The sequence below is a fragment of the Pholcus phalangioides genome, unplaced genomic scaffold, assembly GCF_987345545.1.
Source record: "Pholcus phalangioides strain wild (caught in Gottingen) unplaced genomic scaffold, Ppha-v1.0 ptg000011l_1, whole genome shotgun sequence".
Lineage (NCBI taxonomy): Eukaryota > Metazoa > Arthropoda > Arachnida > Araneae > Pholcidae > Pholcus > Pholcus phalangioides.
This window is the reverse complement of record NW_028301604.1, coordinates 48,189,529-48,209,346: the sequence shown is the minus strand read 5'-3', so window position 1 is coordinate 48,209,346 and position 19,818 is coordinate 48,189,529. Positions and strand designations below refer to the sequence as shown.

The window sequence follows — 19,818 nt, the reverse complement described above, 5'->3', positions numbered from 1 at the left end:
GTTGAAATTACAAAGCCTTCTTTGACATCGCCATGCTTCCTTAGTTTCGTTAGCAACATATCTATCGAACCAATAAAACTCACCTTCATGTGCATAAATTTCTTTGTTGCGCTTCGATAATACTGCTTCAGCCATGTTGTTGAACACGCGTTACAATGACCGATGCTTTTAATGAAATAAATGTTTTACCCTTTCTCCTCGCGTCGAAACAGTGCGCAGACTGCTCGCTTCGAAACGGTGGCGTCCAATCGGCGGGCGTCCAAACGGCATGCGTCCAAGTGTCTCGCGTCGAATGAGCTGCGTCCAAACGTCGTGTACGCAATAAACGTTATGCAGCATGCATAACGTTTGACGACGATAAACGATGCAGCATGTTGTCTTATTGTTTGGAGACCATTGTACTTGTCCGACATATTTGCTGCATTGTCGTAAGATTGCCCACGGCAATATTTTATATCTACTGGCAAAGTTTTCAAGGTAGATAAAACCGTTTCCCCTAGATACTCGGCATCATGTCTTTCTATAGCGAAGAACTTTAAAAATCTTTCTTTAATATCCCCAATTTGCTGATAAATAGCTCACTACGAAAGTAAGTTTATCCCCATGCACAACATCGGATGTAGAATCTAAAATATTACTATAATATTTTGCGCATTTTATTTCCTCCATAAGAGAATCGGCAATTATTTGCAAAAGTTCATCACACGTCTGATGCGATAAGTAATTTACGTGTCCGCTCTCTCTACCTTGATTTCCATACTTTTGTAAATGCAACTTTAAAAATTCGTCATATTCCCTCAAATACTCTAAACCAGCGGTTCTCAATCGGTGCTCCGCGGAGCCCTCAGGGCTCCTTGTGCACTCTCCAGGGGCTCCGCGGCCACTCAAGAAAAATAAAACGACAGTAAAATTAAAAAAGAATTATAAATATTCTTAAATAGTAAAAATAAATCAATAACTTTGATGAATAATTAAAAAATTTCCCTATATATACACACAGGGCTCCGCCATAGAATTTTTTTTCTAAAAAGGGCTCCGCGAGTCAAAAAAGGTTGAGAACCGCTGCACTAAACTAGTCAAATAATTGCCTTTTCTCGAAGATGTTGCCCTCTCATTATGGCCTCTAAAAGCAATGCCCAAACTTGCGAGGAATTTTATTATTTTTATTATGGATACAATTCTTCGCATAAATCTCTCTGCAATAATTTTCTTTTTGCAATGTAATTTGCAAGGAATCACCGTACAGGAGCGCTTGTATAATGTGCACATTGAAGCGACGTGTTCTTTAGGCATTTCACACATGCTCGGACAAAGTTATTCCATTATGTTTCCAATTTCGAATGAGTCAACTGTGTAGTCAACTTAGACTTTGAACTCGAAAACATTTTGCATGGATAACAATAAATTGATTTGGATGTTTCGGAAAAAATTATCCCCGCCGTCTTTTTCACCATTCGAAATTTTTCTGAAAAAATGGTCTTTACACAAACCTCTGTAGTACATGCGATCACAGTGTTCATAGACTTATTTAAGTGTAGTTATATCGCCTATATTTTTTGGTTATTTGAAACTAAAAATTCAATCACTCCATTAGATAAAACGTTAGGCCAAAGAGTAATATCTTTCTGTGCAACTTCGAATGGAATATTTTCCGTTTGCGTTTCAAAATTTTATAATGGACTTTCTTGTAGGCTATATTTTTTTTCTACTGGTTTTTCATCAGGTTGACTGTTGATTCTTCATCATCATTTTGTTGCTTTCTTTTATACCTTGGTTTTCAACTTCAACTAACTGTTTTTGTTGACTAACGGAAGCTCCTTGCTCTTCAGCTTCATTGTTGCTCGAATTATGATGGCCTGAATAGTAAGGGCTAGTTATAAATTTGTCCAATGCCCTTTTCTGTTGGTCGCGTCTTTTTTTAATTTTTTTTTTCAGCCCCTAATAGATGTCGTTTCATTTAATGGTCTGAATGATTAGAATACTAGAAAATAAATTTTTCGATATAGTGCAATAAATTAATGATGAATTAAAATTGAAATATTATTCATAAACGACAAAAATCCAGGTGCTGATGTAGAACGGGAATTATTTTTATTTTAATAAATTTCAACTTACCTGAATATTTATTTATACGCACAAAAAGAACTATTTTTAAAACTGTAAATGAAACAAGTATATAATCCACAAACTAATTTACACCCCTGCTTATATCGTAAGTCTGCACTGCAGGAGAACCTTTGTGAGTACAAAGTAGCAAATACGAATACAGTGAAACTGTGGTGGTTAAAATGAGCTTATTCGTTCCGTGAGCGTGTTCGTGATCCAAATCACTCGTATTTTATTGAATCAAACTTTCCCTTAGGAAATAATAAGATAATAATAAATAATAATGATAAATAATAAGATTTCAGATAAAAAAAAGTCGTTCCACATAAAAATGACCAATAAAAACGGCTTTCAATCACCACAATAATTATTTTATAAATAATACACAATACAATAATCTTATAATAAAATAAGATAGGTCTCCTAAAATTCCCCTCTCAAAGATAGGTTCTGCATGGCTCTTACATGGAGGAAGCAGTTAGACCTCTAGCCCGAGGTTAATTTTATTGCCGTATTCCACGACCTATCTACTGCAGTACTTATGTTACTAAAAACATGATTTTGGTTTGATGCTGACACTGATGCAGGGCATACATAAACATTAAAACGAAACACGTAACCTTCAAGAAATTGACCATGATTACCAGAGACCGGTTTATATTCTCTAAAAAAATACAAATATGCACTTAAAATTCCAAAAATATGAATTCAAAAAAAAAATCGCCATGCAAAAATAAAAAAAACGCAGATAAGTTTTTAAAATGCATATTTTCTATTAGTGCATTGTTTATTTAAAAAAATATTCTCACATGCATATATCTACGTATATGCAAATAACTACTACATATTTTTTTATTTAGGCATTTATAATTTTTAGTTAGTCGTAGCCACGGGCCCCCACATTTTGACATAGAGTCCCTGGACTAAAATCTTTACCAGGCCCGCAGCCAGACTTTTCACGGGCCCTTCTACAGTGAATTTATAGCAAGAAAAAAGGTGATTGTCCCGGGCCCTATGACTGGAGCGCTGTCAGCCCTACCAGGTCGGTCTTAAGAGCATGGGCCAAGTGATTTTTGCTCTATCTGGAGAATTCTCGAAAAATTCAACTACTTCTCATTTTTCTGACGGCCATCTTCTCTTGAGGTCCTCCGGGGTGTTCCCAGGTGGGCCTATGCGTTAAGACGACAATGAGCCCTACCCTTGTGTGGATCATGAGAATGTGTTACTAGTATTTCTAGAATAACGGTCAGTTTTTGTTTACCTCATATTTTACATGACTCAAAAAATGTGGCAAGCAAATACATCACCCGGCTTCCAGTAATAGCCCATCGCAGCTAAACTTTCTGAGGGCTGAGTCGGCAATAATCTTTCAGTTCACAACACCCAGTAACCTATTATAAACTACCAAATTTCTTGTGCTTACACAAATAATTCAAAGTCATAATGGTATTTTAATTTTGATCACGGTACGCTTCGATAAAGAAAATGACTAGCCACTGTCAAAATCTTATAAGAATATTATCCCATATCTGTCGGCCACAGTCACAAAACAAGGAGACAAGTTTCCCTCAAAACATTCTGGTTAGACGACTGAAACATGTGTGCGTCACTGGATATCCCCCATCAATACATTTCATTTATTGTAAAACACACTTTTACCCCCAAGCAAAAAAGAAACTTGCCTGGACACAATCAAAAAAGAAGAGGACGTAAGTTATACAAAAATACCATACCAGTCGTAGGCGCCCAAGGCCGTACAAATTGCTAAACACCAGACTAAGACGACAGACAGAACAAGAGGTATAGGGTAAAAAATATTTTTTTTTAATTTTTTACGAAAATAATCGGTGCTCAAGCAACCGCGGCTCCGACGCCACTCCAGACGGGACCTTGATAAAGGGTCATTCCACGTGACCACCGTAACATTCACAGCCGAAATGAGCTCTGTTTTTCGCTTGTAAATAATGGAATTTTATAAAAAGGTAATTTTAAACTTGTGAACCACCTCAGGGAATGGTATAAAAATTGTTGAATGCATAATTTTTACTCAATCTATTAATTTTTTTTGATAAACAGTGGCTGTGACCAATGTAACAGCTTTTATACCCCCTTAGAAAAACACTTCATTTCTTTTAGCAATTCCTCTGAATCTACATGTTTTCAAGTCCCCAATTTCTTCACATTATACCTTTCAAGTGTTGAGTTTAATTTAATATACCTGCCAAAGCATCAAATTAAATAACTTAAAAAAAAAAATTATTTGTGCTTTGCTGAAGTGCGTGTGACCAACGTAACTTGCGAAATCGTAATATAAAAAACACATGTAACCAGAGTAAATGGAAGCCAAATTCTTTTTATTTGCAAAGTATTGCTTATAAATTGATGTTTTCTGTGAATGGAATTAGGTCTCCAGTATTTGTGTACATTTTTACACGCACGTTGGCAACTTTATATACCGAGTGGGCAGATTTAATTCCATTTAGTGGATTCGTACCCCTAAACAGTTTTTCCATTTCTGCCATCTTATTATCAATGACATCTGTGGAGATATATATGCATTTGATGTTCTCTCAGGCTACTTTGGTCCACTTCTTTGAAGAATTCACTTGCATCAGCTATGTGAGTTTTACCTTGCAAGACCTTTTTCCAAACATGGCGCTTCAAGACCGCCCCAGTGCCATTATGAGGACCTTTTCCATGGTAAGATGCACAAAAGTTCCACTCTGAAATTAAATTCGAACACGACATTGCAGCCATTGAGTAACGATTCTTGAAATGTGCAGCAGCACCATCGCTCCAAATTATAGCCTTTCCTACTGTAACATAGGTGTTTTTTTGAAAATCCGCTATCAAATATTCATTAAAAATCTTGACTTCATAGGATGTATGTTTTTTTTTGTGTCGGATATAATAGCATACGACTTTTTTTCTAAATCATCATGTAGTTGTTTTCTGTAATATATTACAGCAGTATATATGGTTACAGTTGGGTCCTTGTCACTTTTCCAGTGAGCTGCCATCACTTCATTTTGGTGTTTTATTTGATAGTTTTGAGCAAAATTTGTTTGGAGTAGGATCTCATTTGGCAGCAAATTATCTTTCTGCTTCCTCAGCTCTACTGCTTGACAAGTTATGTTGTAGACATGTTCTGCAATTTTCATAGCCTGTTTTGCTAACTCTGAAGTAAACAAACTAGAGGTGAATTTTTTTTCTTCTACTTTACGTCCATTCCACTGCTGTACGCGCACGCACACCTTCAGGTGTAATTTCCACAGAGTTAGAAATTGCCTCGAAAAACTGTGGTGAACATGTTTCACATTCTGCTTTCATGCAATTAGCAGACTTCGTATCACATACGATCATAGCCAAGATATCATTCACAGATTTAATAGTGGAATTTCCCCATGCACGTGAATGTATTAGAAAAGATATGTTTTCACAATAAGGGCAACAACAAACTTCTTGATCTTTAGAACTGACGGTATTTACTTCCACTGGTCTGAATTGACAAAATTTAGAAACACCCATTGAAGCATCAGGATTTTCAGCTTTGAATAATTCATACACGTCCTTCAAATTGAGCATTAGACGACGTCTTGCCAACATCCCTTTCTCCTTAGTTACGGGGTCTCTAACTGATTTTACATCTTTTTTTTCCCGGAAGCTGACGAGAAATATTATCTCTACGATAAAATTCTTCAACCTTACTTTTAATTTTAGCTGATATTACTTTCTTACCATTTTCTATTATATTCTTACCAGAAATTGGAATCCCTAAAGCAGTAGCCATTTTTTTAACAAGTGCAACTTTTTTTCTTGGACTACGTGGTAGTGTACTTTTGGTTTTTTGGAGAGCCTTTCCAAAGCTCTGAGGACTTCCAAAAGGATTTTCTTTGGGTATCTGTAAAGATAACTCTTTCTTTTTTGACGCATTTTTTTCATTCTCAATTTCGATGCATGGCGTTCTTTCTCTATCCATTTTGCATCGTTTTTTCTCTTTAGTCGCATTAACTTCATATCAACTCTAGCCCTTTCTCTTTCTTCATCTTTTTGCTCTGTGGTTTGGTTAGCACAACTTTTCCTTTTTCTTGTTTTAGCACTCGTTGGCGCCATTTTTTTCCTTAAAAAAAGCAAAAAAATAATTTTCTCAGCTGTGCATCATATCATAACTTAAAATTGAAAGATAAAATTTTAAATAAATAAAAAATAATGTGAACATAGAAATTCATAAAAGCAAAACTTTATTCAGTTACGGTTGGTCACACACACAAATATTGTTCGTTAGTCACAGCTTTAGAAATTGGAATAATTTTACTAAAATGTTTTTTTAAATATTTTTCCACTAGACCAGAGCTTAGAAAAAGAGAAAATGAAAGTGGAAATTTCTATTCATAAAATTGATCGACTCAGAAACAAAAAACATATTTTTTGTGACCAACGTAACATGTAGAACAACAAAGAGAAATAAAATAAAATACATACCTTTAGTATTATTCATTTTTGTCTACTGCTGAAAATAAAACAATATTCAAGATAATTTTAATACAAAAATATACCAGTCGTAGGCACTCAAGGCCGTACAAATTGCTGGACACCAGACTTAGACTACCGGCACATTACGGTTCGGCTGGTGCGGTTAATCTTATCAGCAACCGTGGAATTTCGCGTGGAACACACACTGCTGTTAGTAACCGGGTTTTTTTTATTTTTTAATGTCACGTGACATCTCGGGATTGGCTAAATTATTTTCTCCAAGCTGAAGTTGGCTACGATTATCTTGCAAATTTGTGCTCATATATAAGTTGCATTGAAGTAAAACCCCTCTTACCGGACACCCCTCAGATGCGGTCACCCCCTCTTTTACGGCCAAAAATAATAATAAGTATGTATTTCAAACCCCTGATTAACGGTCACCCCTCTTTCACGGACGAATTTTTTAGTCCTGTCGGTGTCCGCAAAAGAAAGGTTTTACTGATAAAAATTTTCAGGTAATTAAATTATTTAATTTTCTGTAACAATATTTGCCGTTCGAAAATAATTCGGAATTGAAAAAAGACAACCCAAATGTTGACCCATTTTTGACCAATCTCCCAATTTTTTTTGTGTATAGGCTATTCACAAATAACATATTTTTGAAGTTTCAAAAAATGGGACATGAATTTAGTACGTTTTTCTTTGTAATTAAAGTTAATCTCCAATTAACTAAATTCCTAATTAATGGAAATTAATCATAATAATTAAAATTTTGGGAAACCTCATGTGTGACAAAAAAAAAAATTAAGGAAGAAATTATTTCTTTCCTGACCAGAACCATGGTCAGGAAAAAAATTCAGATAGAAAATCGGAATGAAATTTGAAAATTTCATTGCGAACAAATTTTAAAAAACACTATGATACTCGTTAGACCTTTTAGTTCCCAAAAATATTCATTTCATGAAAACATTTATGTGAAAAATATCTGAAAAAAATATTGAACAAAGCATTGGGACGTTAGTCAAAAATGGGAGAAAAAGAAAACCTCATGAAAATATTGATAATTGAAACGTCTCATATATGTTATACACAGACGTACTGTTTCGAGACAATTCGGTGTTAGCCAGGAATCGATCTCCCTTCCTTTTGGATCCGCACCTGTTCCGGGGAGTTCCAGCGACCGACATTTTTATACATATATTTGTGCAATAAATTTCGCTTTGACTAAATTCAATTTAATAAAGAGAAAGGGTCTCGCTCTTGGATGAGGGTAGAACGTCCTGGGGAAGGGGGGGGGGCAGCACTAGAAGAAAATATGGTGCAAAGGGCCATTGGCTAACAAAAAATTTGACAACCACTGGACCATATGACATTTTCTTTTAATTACAAATTTTTTTAATTTATTCAATCATGATATAACGCTGTATAATAATACTAAGAACATCAATCGATGGATTCTGACGAACAAAAAGCACTGTGGTAACGAAAAACTTCTTCGTTTATCATTTTTCCCGATCAGTTATGAGAAGATGATTTTTCCAGATGGTGCGATGACACGAAGGGAACGTAATGTCCTTCTTACTAAATCCGTTTGCAGACACAGATTTATGGCTTTGCCACGTGCTGGCTATTCGAATTGCTCTGCCCTTTTTCACGATATAATTTAAAGTTCCTGATCACGAATTACTAAAATTTGCCGTACCTCCGAATTTGTTACCCCGGTTCGCTTAACGCCCTGTACATACGGGGCGGCAACTAGGGAGAAGCAGGAGGAACTGATGCCAGGGCCGTCTTAAGACTATCGTGGGCCCCCGGGCCAAGTGGTTTTCCGGAGGCCCAACCTGGTAAATCCTAGACAATTTCAACCGGATCTCATTTTTGTGAGGCCTCTCTTCTCTTTAGGCCCCCGGGCCATGCCCGGGTGGACCTATGCATCAAGACGGCACAGACTGATACTCCGAACCATAGAGGTGCGGAAATGTTATCCTTTCATCTCTCCTTCAATATTAAAAGGCCCTGTGCATCAGTATATATGTTGCAAGGTTTAAGGTACATACAGGGCCGCAGCTGGATACTTTTTAACTCGAGATAGCAACCTTTTGGCGTCCCCGTGTATGGAAAGGTTAGAAGGAGTGGTTAAAGGGGTAATTCGGCATCCCCTCTATTCAGCACTCGGCAGTGAACCAGCTCTCCCTAGTTATGGCTTTGTTTGTGTATGTAAATCAAAAACTGCTTGAAAAGAACGGTAGGAGTGAAAATTGTCTTGATGCACTCTTCGATATTACCAGCATACAACGTTTTGTCTAGATCAGCGGTTCTCAATCTTTTTTGACCCACGGAGCCCTTTCCAGTATATAATTTATATGGCGGAGCACCGTAGGCCTATTTTTTATTTATTCATCAAAGTTACTTGACTTATTTTTATTATTCAGAAATATTAATAATTTTTTTTTCTCAAAATATTACTGGTTTTTTTTTACTTTCCTCGAGCGGCCGCGGAGACCCTGGGATTTCACACGGAGCACCGGTTGAGAACCACTGGTCTGGATGGTTTTTTTTATTGAAAAACAACAGATAGACAGCCACATTCATATATACAAAAGGATACAAAAATAAATACCAAAAAAGACAGAATAATGAAGCAAAACACACACAATGCAGCTCTTAGGGACATATTTCCTCCCCGATTCATACTTCTGATAATTTTTTATGAATTTATTACAAATGATTGGGCCTCCTGGCAATTTGTACTTTTTTGGATGAGGTACTAATTGGTTTTTTTGCTAAAACGTTATAATCGGGATCCAATGCATTTCATTAAAATATTTTAAAATATATATCTCGGTTTTAACGGTGTAATCACGTCACTTATAACCGAGTTTTAATGTATGCTCATGTAGGAAAGCAAAAAAAAAAAAAAAAAAAAAATCATTGGTTATAGAAAAATTTAATTTTTTCTTCATTTGTTTTTTATATTGTCATCAGTGCAATAGCGCCAAACAAAGAATTAGTTTCCGACGAATGGAACTTCACCATACAATTCTTCGAATTTGTCTTTCCCCTCATTTTTTATGGCAACCTGAGAAGAAGAGCAATTCCTTTGTCCAGTGCATCCGAAATCCCATCACCCTCCTTGTCAAACCACTTAATAGACAATGGAAGACAGCAACCGCAGGCCCAGCCGAACCGTCATCAGGGTGTTCAAACATTTCCAATACATGATGGCAGTTTTCCGGTTACCCCAACCGTCCAAAAAAATGTGGATTTTCTCGGTTGAAAAAACCGCCCTCAGCGGTTGCAGTTGTATCTGTGCGTTGACAGAATAAACCTATAGATGATGCCTTCCCCCAACCTCAACCGCCTGCATCCGCGCCGTAGTCAGGTCCCGGCCTAAGACGACAGACAGAACAAGAGGTATAGGGGGGGGGGGAATTGTTAATTTTTTACGAAAACAATCAACTTACTGCATGACCCTGTGGGTGCTCAAGCAACCCCGGCTCCGACGCCACTCCAGACTTTGGGGGGGGGGGGACCTTGATAAAACAAATTTCTGGATACCCTCCATCCCCAGGGAATCCTTGACAAAGACAAAAATTGAGAGAGAAGAGATGAGCTCAACAGTAATGTCTCCTTTATCGGCGCCTAATCGATTGTTTTGGCAATGGAGGCTCCAGCAAGATTCAAGATGCATAAGGCCGGGACCTGACTGCGGCGCCGTTGTAGGCGGTTGAGGTTGGGGGGGGGGGAAGGCATCATCTATAATTTTATTCTGCCAATGCACAGATATAACTGCAACCGCTGAGGGCGGTTAAAATCCACAATTTTTTTGGACGGTTGGGGTAACCGGAAAGCTGCCATCAACGATTGGAAATGTTTGAACACCCTGATGACGGTTCGGTTGGACCTGCGGTTGCTGTCATCCATTGTCTATTAAGTGGTTTGACAAGGAGGGTGATGGGATTTCGGATGCACTGGACAAAGGAATTGCTCTCCTTCTCAGGTTGCCATAAAAATGAGGGGAAAAGACAAATTCGTAGAACTGTATCGTGAAGTTCTATTCTACAGAAGCTAATTCTTTGTTTGGCGCTTTTGCACTGATAACAATAAAAAAAAACCAATGAATAAAAAATTAAATTTTTCTAACTAATGAATTTTTTTTGCTTTCCTACATTATAACCGAGTTTTAATGTATGCTAATGACATTCATAAACTAACGTGACTACGCTAAAATCGAAATATATATTTTAAAATACTTGAATTGGATCCCGATTATAACGTTTTAGCAAAAACCAATTAGTACCTCATCCAAAAAGTACAAATTACCACTGGGCCCAACCATTTATAATAAATTCATAAAAAATTATCAGAAAAAAAATTAATTAGACATCTGAAGGAATAAATTTTTATATTTGCAAATTTTCTCCATATCAAACTTTTGAAACATTTATTAAAAGCATAAGTATGAACCGGGAAGGAAATACGTCCCTAAGGGTACGTCCATAGTGCACCGCTTCCCGCTTCCCGCTTTATTGCTTAAACCGCGGCAGTTGTAGAAGGCGAGATGATCCCGCGCGATTCTAGCCGGTGGTGATTATAGTGCACCGCTCGCGGGAGCGTCTGCCTGCATGGGCAGTTGGCATCATGGAGCTATCACGTGGGGATCTATTGTGTGTTTTTGTTGACAACAAAAAATATTTATTATAAAATTAAACATGAAAGAATGACGAATGTACATGAAATTAATAGGACTCGCCTTGAAGTTGCAATGGGTTTAGTGTAATCGCTAATTATAGTAAATTAATTAATTGATGATAAATCAGCGATTTCGCTTTTAGTGCCACAACAAATTTTCGATTAGAAAAACGAAAATTAATCGTTACAAAATTCCGTTTGATTTAGTTTTATCGTTAATTAAACTTAGTAATAACGATTAGTAATAACGATAATTGATCGTTACAAAAACTCCGTCGATTTACTATTCCATTATAAAACGAACACTTAGAGGAAAGTATCCGTTCAAAACTGCAAGCGGTGAGCCGGTCAAGCGAGAAAAAGAAATAATAATTCATTCTGGTTAAAGCGGGTAAAAGTAGTTTGAGCCGGTAAAAGCAGAAGGCGGGCGCACTATGGCCGCCCCAATGAGTTTTCACGATCTTTTTTCAGCCGCGATAAAGCGAGTACCGAGAAGCGGTTCACTATGGACGTACCCTAAGAGCTGCATTGTGTGTGTTTTGCTTTCATTATTCTGTCTTTTTGGTATCGTATATATGAAAGTGGCTACTCTACTTCACCAAACACCTACTCTGGCCATATCGCTATATTGCAATTTACTGCAATTAGTGAGATGGGTTGGAAGTGAAGGCGCTGTCTATCGGTGGTCGCCTCGAGTTCGTTAGGGAAAATATCTTATCTATATCCTCCCGTGGGTTCGAACCCGGGACCCTGACAACAACCTTCACGATGGTAGTCGAGCATCTTACCAGCATGCCACTCGGGCACTATGAATGTGGCTGTCTATCTGTTGTTTTTTCAATAAAAAAACCATCCAGAACAGCGGTTCTCAACCGGTGCTCCGTGTGAACTCCGCGGGTCTCGAGAAAAATAAAAAAAAGAACCAATAAATTTGAAAAAAATAATTATTAATATTTTTGAATAAAAATAAATCAGTAACTTTGATGAATAAATAAAAAATAGGCCTACGGGGTTAATATCAAAGAGTGCACTAAGACAATTTTCACACCTACCGTTCTTTTCAAGCAGTTTTTGATTTACATACACACACAAAGCCGCAACTAGGGAGAGCGGGTCCACTGTATCGAGTGCTGAACTAGAGGGGGTACCGAATTACTCCTTTTACCACTCCTTCTAACCTTTTCTTACACGGGGACGCCAAAAGCTTGCTACCTCCACTTAAAAGGTATCACTGGTGTCACTGCGGCCCTGTATGTACCTTAAACATTGCAACATACATACTGATGTATAGGGCCACAACGACATGCGTGGTCAGCCGGGGCAAGCACACATTTTCGCGCCCCCTTTTAATATGGAAGGATAACATTTGCGCACCCCTCTGGCTTGGAGTTCGGGACATCAGTCAGTGCCGTTTTAACGCATGGGCCCGGCCGGGCATGTCCCGGAGGCCTCAAGAGAAGAGAGGCCTCACAAAAATGAGATCCGGTTGAAATTTCCCAGGTTGGGCTTCCGGAAACCCACTTGGCCCGGGGGCCCATTATACTCTTAAGACGGCCCTGGCATCAGTCCCGCCTGCTTTTCCCTAGTTGCGGGTCTGGTGCCGTAAGTACAGGGCGTTAAGCGAACCGGGGTAACAAATTCGGAGGTACGGCAAATCTTAGTCATTCGTGATCAGGAACTTTAAATTATATCGTGAAAAAGGGCAGAGCAATCCGAATAGCCAGCACGTGGCAAAGCCATAATGCTGTGTCTGCAAACGGATTTAGTAAGAAGCATTTGAATGATTTCGTAAGAAGGACATTACGTTCCCTTCGTGTCATCGCACCATCTGGAAAAATCATCTGATACCTGATCGGGAAAAATGACAAAGGAAAAAGTTTTTCGTTACCATAGTGATTTGTGTTCATCAGAATCCATCGATTGATGTTCTTAGTATTATTATACAGCGTTATATCATGATTGAAATACATAAATTTAAAAAAAAATTTAAATTGAAAGAAAAATATGGTCCAGTGGTTGCCAAATTTTTTGTTAGACAATGGCCCTTTGCACCATATTTTCTTCTCGTGCTGCCTCCCCTCATCCGCCCACCTTTCCCCAGGATCCCTCATCTTAAAGCAAGACCCATTCACCTTATTGAATTGGATTTAGTCAAAGCGAAATTTATTGCACAAACATATACAGGGTGATTATAAAAAAACTATCCCGACATATGGGCCCCTAACTATCATACCATTCACAGAAACTGAATGAAATTTTGGCGTAAGGTATTTTGAGGTATGCGCTCAAGAATGATATGGAAAACAACAGTGTCACTCTAACAGTTACGGTTACAGTGAGAAAATTTCGAAAATATCAAATGGCAACACCAAGTTTTTTGTATTGGAATGTGATCTCCATTGTGAAAAACCCTAAATAGCGTTCGAACGGCAACTGTAGCATGAAAATCACCGGCGGTAGATAGGCTAAAAGTGAGGACAACCAATAAGGACAAAGAAGCAGCATAAAATAAAGCATTTTATTGTGTTTCACAAATTTTCCACATGGCCTTGTGGAGGACTAATCAGGCTGGGATCTCAGCCGAAGAAACGGTGTGACGCATGAAACGAACATTAATGCTCTGGTGCACGGCAAAGTCCTTTTTACTTTTTCCTTGCCTAGCTCCGGGGATTTTCGTGCCATTCCAACGCTATTTAGTGTTTTTCAGTATGGAGATCGCATTCCAATACAAAAAACTTGGTGTTGCCATTTGATATTTTCGAAATTTTCTCACTGTAATCGTAACTGTTAGAGTGACACTGTTGTTTTCCATATCATTCTTGAGCGCATACATCAAAATACCTTATGCCAAAATTTCATTCAGTTTCTGTGAATGGTATGATAGTTAGGGGCCCATATGTCGGGATAGTTTTTTTATAATCACCCCCTATATTAAAAAATATACCGGGACAGGTGCGGATCCAAAAGGAAGGGAGATCGATTCCTCGCTAACACCGAATTGTCTCGGAACAGTACGTCTGTGTATAACATATATGAGACCTTCCAATCATCAATATTTTCATGACGTTTTCTTTTTATTCCATTTTTGGAATAAAACAAAAACATATAGACCAGCGGTTCTCAACCGGTGCTCCGTGTGAACTCCCAGGATCTCCGCGGCCGTTCGAGGAAAATAAATACAAAAAACTATAAATTTGAAAAAAAAAATTAATATTTTTGAATAATATATAAAAATAAGTCAGTAACTTTGATGAATAAATGAAAAATAAGTCTACGGGGCTCCGCCATAGAAATTATATACAGGGAAGAGTTCCGTGGGTCAAAAAAGTTTGAGAACCGCTGATCTAGACAAAACGTTGTATGTGGGTAATATCGAGGAGTGCATTAAGACAATTTTCACACCTAACGTTCTTTTCAAGCACTTTTTGATTTACATACACACACAAAGCCACAAATAGGGAGAACGGGTCCACTGTACCGAGTGCCGAAATAGAGGCGGCGTCGAATTACCCCTTTAACCACTCCTTCTAAAATTCCTTACACGGGGACGCCAAAAGCTTGCTAGCTCCAGTTAAAAATGTATCCAGCTGCGGTCCTGTATGTACCTTAAACCTTGCAACATACATACTGATGTACAGGACCACAACGACATGTGTGTTCAGCCGGGACAAGCACGCATTTTGGCACCCCCTTTTAATATTGAGGGAGAGATGGAAGGATAACATTTGCGTATCCCTCTGGCTCGGAGTTCGGAGAATCAGTCAGTGCCGTCTTAACGCATGGGCCGACCCGGGCATGGCCTGGGGGCCTCAAGAGAAGAGAGGCCTCACAAAAATGAGATCCGGTTGAAATTTTGTAGGATTTACCAGGTTGGGCCTCCGGAAAACCACTTGGCCCGGTGGCCCATGATAGTCTTTAGACGGCCCTGGTGCCGTATGTACAGGGTGTTAAGCGGGCCTGGATAGCAAATTCGGAGGGCGACAAATTTTATTAATTCGTGGTCAGGAACTTTAAATTATATCGGGAAAAAGGCAGAGCAATTCGAATAGCCAGCACGTGGCAAAGCCATAAATCTGTGTCTGCAAACGAATTTAGTAAGAAGCATTAAAATGATTTCGTAAGAAGGACATCATGTTCCCTTCGTGTCATCGCACCATCTGGAAAAATCATCTTCTGATAACTGATCGGGAAAAATGATAAACGATGAAGCTTTTATGAAGTGTTTCGTTACTACAGTTCTTTGGGTTCATCACAACGAATCCACTAATGATCCATTGGGTGTTCTTAGTATTATTATACAGCGTTATATCATGATTGAATAAATTAAAAAAAATTAAATTAAAATAAAATATCAAATTATCCAGTGGTTGTCAAATATTTTTTTTTTGCCCAACGGCCCTTTGCACCATATTTGCTGCCCCCCCCACTTTTCTCCAGGACCTTCTATCCTCATCTAAGAGCGAGACCCTTTCTCCTTATTGAATTGAATTTAGTCAAAGAGAATTTTTTTTTATTGCACAAATATCTATTAAAAAAATATTGACCGCTGGAACTCCCTGGGACAGGTGCGGATCCAAAAAGAAAGGGGATCGATCCCTCGCTAACACCGAATTGTCTCGGAACAGTACGTCTGTGTATAATATATATGAGACGTTGCAATCATCAATTATTTTCATGAGGTTTTCTTTTCATCCCATTTTTGACTAACGTTGCGTTTGTGCGATGCTTTATTTAATATTTTTTTCAGATATTTTTCACATAAATGTTTTCATGAAATGAACTAAAAGGTCTAATGAGTGTTTTATCAGTGTGTTTTAAAATTTGTTTACAATGAAATTTGATTTTTTAGAGATTTTGAAACATGAAATTCTCAAATTTTATTCCGATTTTCTATCTGAATTTTTTTCCTGATCATCAACAGAAATAATTTTTTTGTCACATGGGGTTTCCCAAAATTATAATTATCATGATTAATTTCCAATAATTAGAAATTTAGTTAATTGGAAATTTACTTTATTTACAAAGAAAGACGTGCCAAATTCATGTCCAATTTTTTGAAGCTTCAAAAATATGTTAAATGAATAGCCAGTCATCATATATAAAAAAAATTGTGCGATTTGGTAACGACTTGTAAGAGTGGTCAGAAATGGGTCAACTCTCTTTTGGGTTGTCTTTCTTCAACTCCGAATTAATTTCAAACGGCAAATATTGTTACAGAAAATTAAATAATTTAATTACCTGAAAAATTTTATTGGTATATACAGTAAAACCTTTCTTTTGCGGACACCGACAGGACTAAAAAATTCGTCCGTGAAAGAGGGGGGTGATCGTTAATCAGGGGTTTGAAATACATACTTTTATATATTATACAACTGTAAATTATTATTTGGCCGTAAAAGAGGGGGTGACCGCATTTCAGGAGGTGTCCGTTAAGAGGGATTTTACTGCAATGCAACTTATGAGCACGAATTTGCATGATAATCGTAGCCAACTTCAGCTTGGCGAAAATAATTTAGCCAATTCCGACATGTCACGTGACATTAAAAAATTAAAAACCCCGGTTGCTGATAAGATCAACCGCACCAGCCGAATCGTAGTGTGCCGGTAGCCTTTAAGAATGGTCGTCGTCCAACGGAGGGAGGAAACAGGAAGTTTTTCCCCTACAATTTTTTTTTGTTTCTTAAGAAGAAAAAACCACTGCTTGGTTCATTAGAGAAAAGTGTAAAGTTGGGGATTTGCGGGGGCCCCCAGAACTAGGGGCACGGTGCGCCCGCCACTGCTTAGAGTGCAATGTTAGTAACATATGTGAGGCCAACGGTCTTGTCCATGTAACTTTTTGTTGCCCAATGCACATATCTTTCACTCGAAAACATATTTCACAGTATATTAATTCCCTAGAATCAAATGAGAGCAGTCTCTCATACGCTTGCTGGATATCCATGTTTTCTGATCGACTTTTTATTTACGGATTATTTAATTTCTTTCGAGATGTGCAATTATTTTTGAAATTTTTTCCTCTTCATCTTGTGAATTGTTGTGTATTTGATTTTCACAGATCATATTTATGATATTTTTGTACTTTTGTACTTATAGATACAAATGTGTAATTTTTTTTTCTGATTTTGTACCACATATTGTAATAGGCCGACGGCCTTCAATACAGTTAATAAATCTAATCTAAAAATCTGAATTTTGTGACATTTTTATTCAAGTTTTATATTTTTAAGTTATCATAAGATTATGGGTTTATAATTCGTATTTATTTTGACAGAGCGAATTTGTTGATTTGCATAGTGTATAATCTTTCTTTTCTTTATAAAACCCCAAAAGCTGAGGGATTTGTTTTCCCCTCGCGAACAGGCTGTTCGCTTTGATGGCGATTTTGAAACTGTCTAGAGATTTATGGGATCTTTCGTTTTTTATTACTATTTTTTCCGGCGATTTGTTGATAGGAAGCACCGGGATATCTCGCTATGAATTAGTAGCAATTAAGATACCCCCCAGGACTTCAAAAATTTTGATCTATATTTTGTTGAAGCCCTGCTTTCCATATTCCCCCATCCTTTATTTATTTAATTATTTTGTTTATTGTTGTGCTATTGATTTTGATGTAATTTTACTTTTGTTTGTTGTTTTTCGATGTAGAGTTGGAGAAGCAAACAAAAAAAGGGGGAGAATGGATAAAATAGGTAGCTTAAATAACCTAATTTTTTTTGAGAGAGAAAGCTCTGAAAAAATCGAACTTTTTGTGCTGAGAGGAATTGATCTCTAATAGTTTAACTTCAGGACCCGCTGTATGCATCTAGGGGCGGGACAGCAATATATGATTGACATCACACATCCTGAAGCCGGGCCCCCCAGGCTGAGATTTTTGACGAACCGAATGGTTTTTACACGAGCAGCTCTAAAAACAAATTTATAGTCTAAAATAATACAAATATGCGTAGCTCTTCCAGGGCTGGGACCTTGTTAGCCCCCACCCCTTCCCATGGAGTGGCGACGATTTTTAGATACTCTAAAAGTAGCCTTGTGCATGATCACGAGCTCGAACGTTGTTTTGGGTTGGTATTTTGGTTCTTTGGAAGTATTTCAGAAGAGGGGTCAGCGAGTTTGGATGTGGTTTTTGTTGTCTTTTATATGTATTTTGTGTTTGTTTTTGCAAATAAAATAAATTAGTTTGGTCCAGATCAATCCCTGGATACTGATTTAGTTGATATCCGCTTGTACTCTTAGGCCACGTACTCGACTAGCACATTTCTTATCTGTACCGCACACTTTTTAGTCCACGAAAAATACAAGAGAAGAGAAGTTATTTCCGAATTAATTTTGTCTTAAGTCTTATTGGATACTTTTTTTTGTTTACAGATCTTAAAGAACAGAGAAGGTGATATTGAAGGAGTTCTGCAAATAAGCTGAACTACAACTGTATCTTATCTGTAAAACGTATAGAAACGCATACATACACGTACACGTTGATGATCGTGAATAGTTTGATTCCTTTCATGTTGTTTTGATCGCAATAATTGTGATGACAATGATATCATGACTTTATTGTTGTAATTATTCTCAATTTTTCTTATAATTCGTACTGTTTGCATGTGTTAAATGAATCATGATATATTTGCATGTTTTAAACGAGATCATGATATATTTGCATTTTTCTACAACTAAATTAAAATATCCAATAAAGTAAAATTTCCAATGAACGTTTTCTGAGATATTATACTCTATAACGTGTTGTCATTGCAAACAATTTTTAAATAAAGAAAAACTACATATTTTATGTATATACATGTATATGTGTTTTAAAGTAAAATATCTTTAGCCATGGTGCAGTGAATTTGTTTCATAGAAAATTGAAACGCTTTCAACACTACATCTACAACACAAATCTCTGATGATGAGTCGTCGCTAGAACATGAATGGTGCAGTATTAATGTCTTCATGTTTAATCACAAGTGTGTCGATGGGAGTGGGCTCTCACTCCATGCGCTGAATATTATTTGCATCATTTCAGTTTTTGAGAACCCGATATCGCGGCATCTCACTAGTTCTACACGTTATAATATAAATATGAATCTTATGAAAATTAATTTCATAAGATTCTGTAAGCCCTCAAAATTCGCGTTCATCCTTTATTCTTGCCATACTTGGAGATTTCTTAATCAAAAGTCTTTATAGGTCATATTGTGTCATTCTCACACCATACACGTTATGTATATGTGACGGTAAAAGCCCGAAAAACGCTTGTAAACGTATACATTTAGGAATTCGGTAAATGCTGATATTTACGAACTTTCATGAAAATTAGTAAAAATGCGATTTCTATACTTTTCATAAATTTGAGAACTTGTCATTTATTAATCACACGATCCTGATGCTAATTATAATCATAACTAACCAATTAGTCATTCAAATTCGTGATAAGTAGTAAAATTGCGAATTTTCTAATTTTCATAAATTTGGAAACTTGTCATTAATTAATCGCAATGATCCCGATGCTAATTAAAACCATAATTAATTAGCTAATTAGTAATTCAAATTAGC

General features: G+C 37.1%; 1 protein-coding gene across 1 annotated transcript in view; it reads left to right on the top strand.

The window, feature by feature from the left end:
* LOC149080507 (scavenger receptor class B member 1-like) overlaps positions 1 to 19,105 on the top strand; it is a 45,072-nt gene extending 25,967 nt beyond the window's left edge. Inside the window, exon 2 of the mRNA XM_089239594.1 lies at positions 18,637 to 19,105. The gene's annotated coding sequence lies outside the window, so the exon portion shown is untranslated. The remainder of the gene's footprint in view (positions 1 to 18,636) is intronic.
* Positions 19,106 to 19,818: the final 713 nt, after the last annotated feature.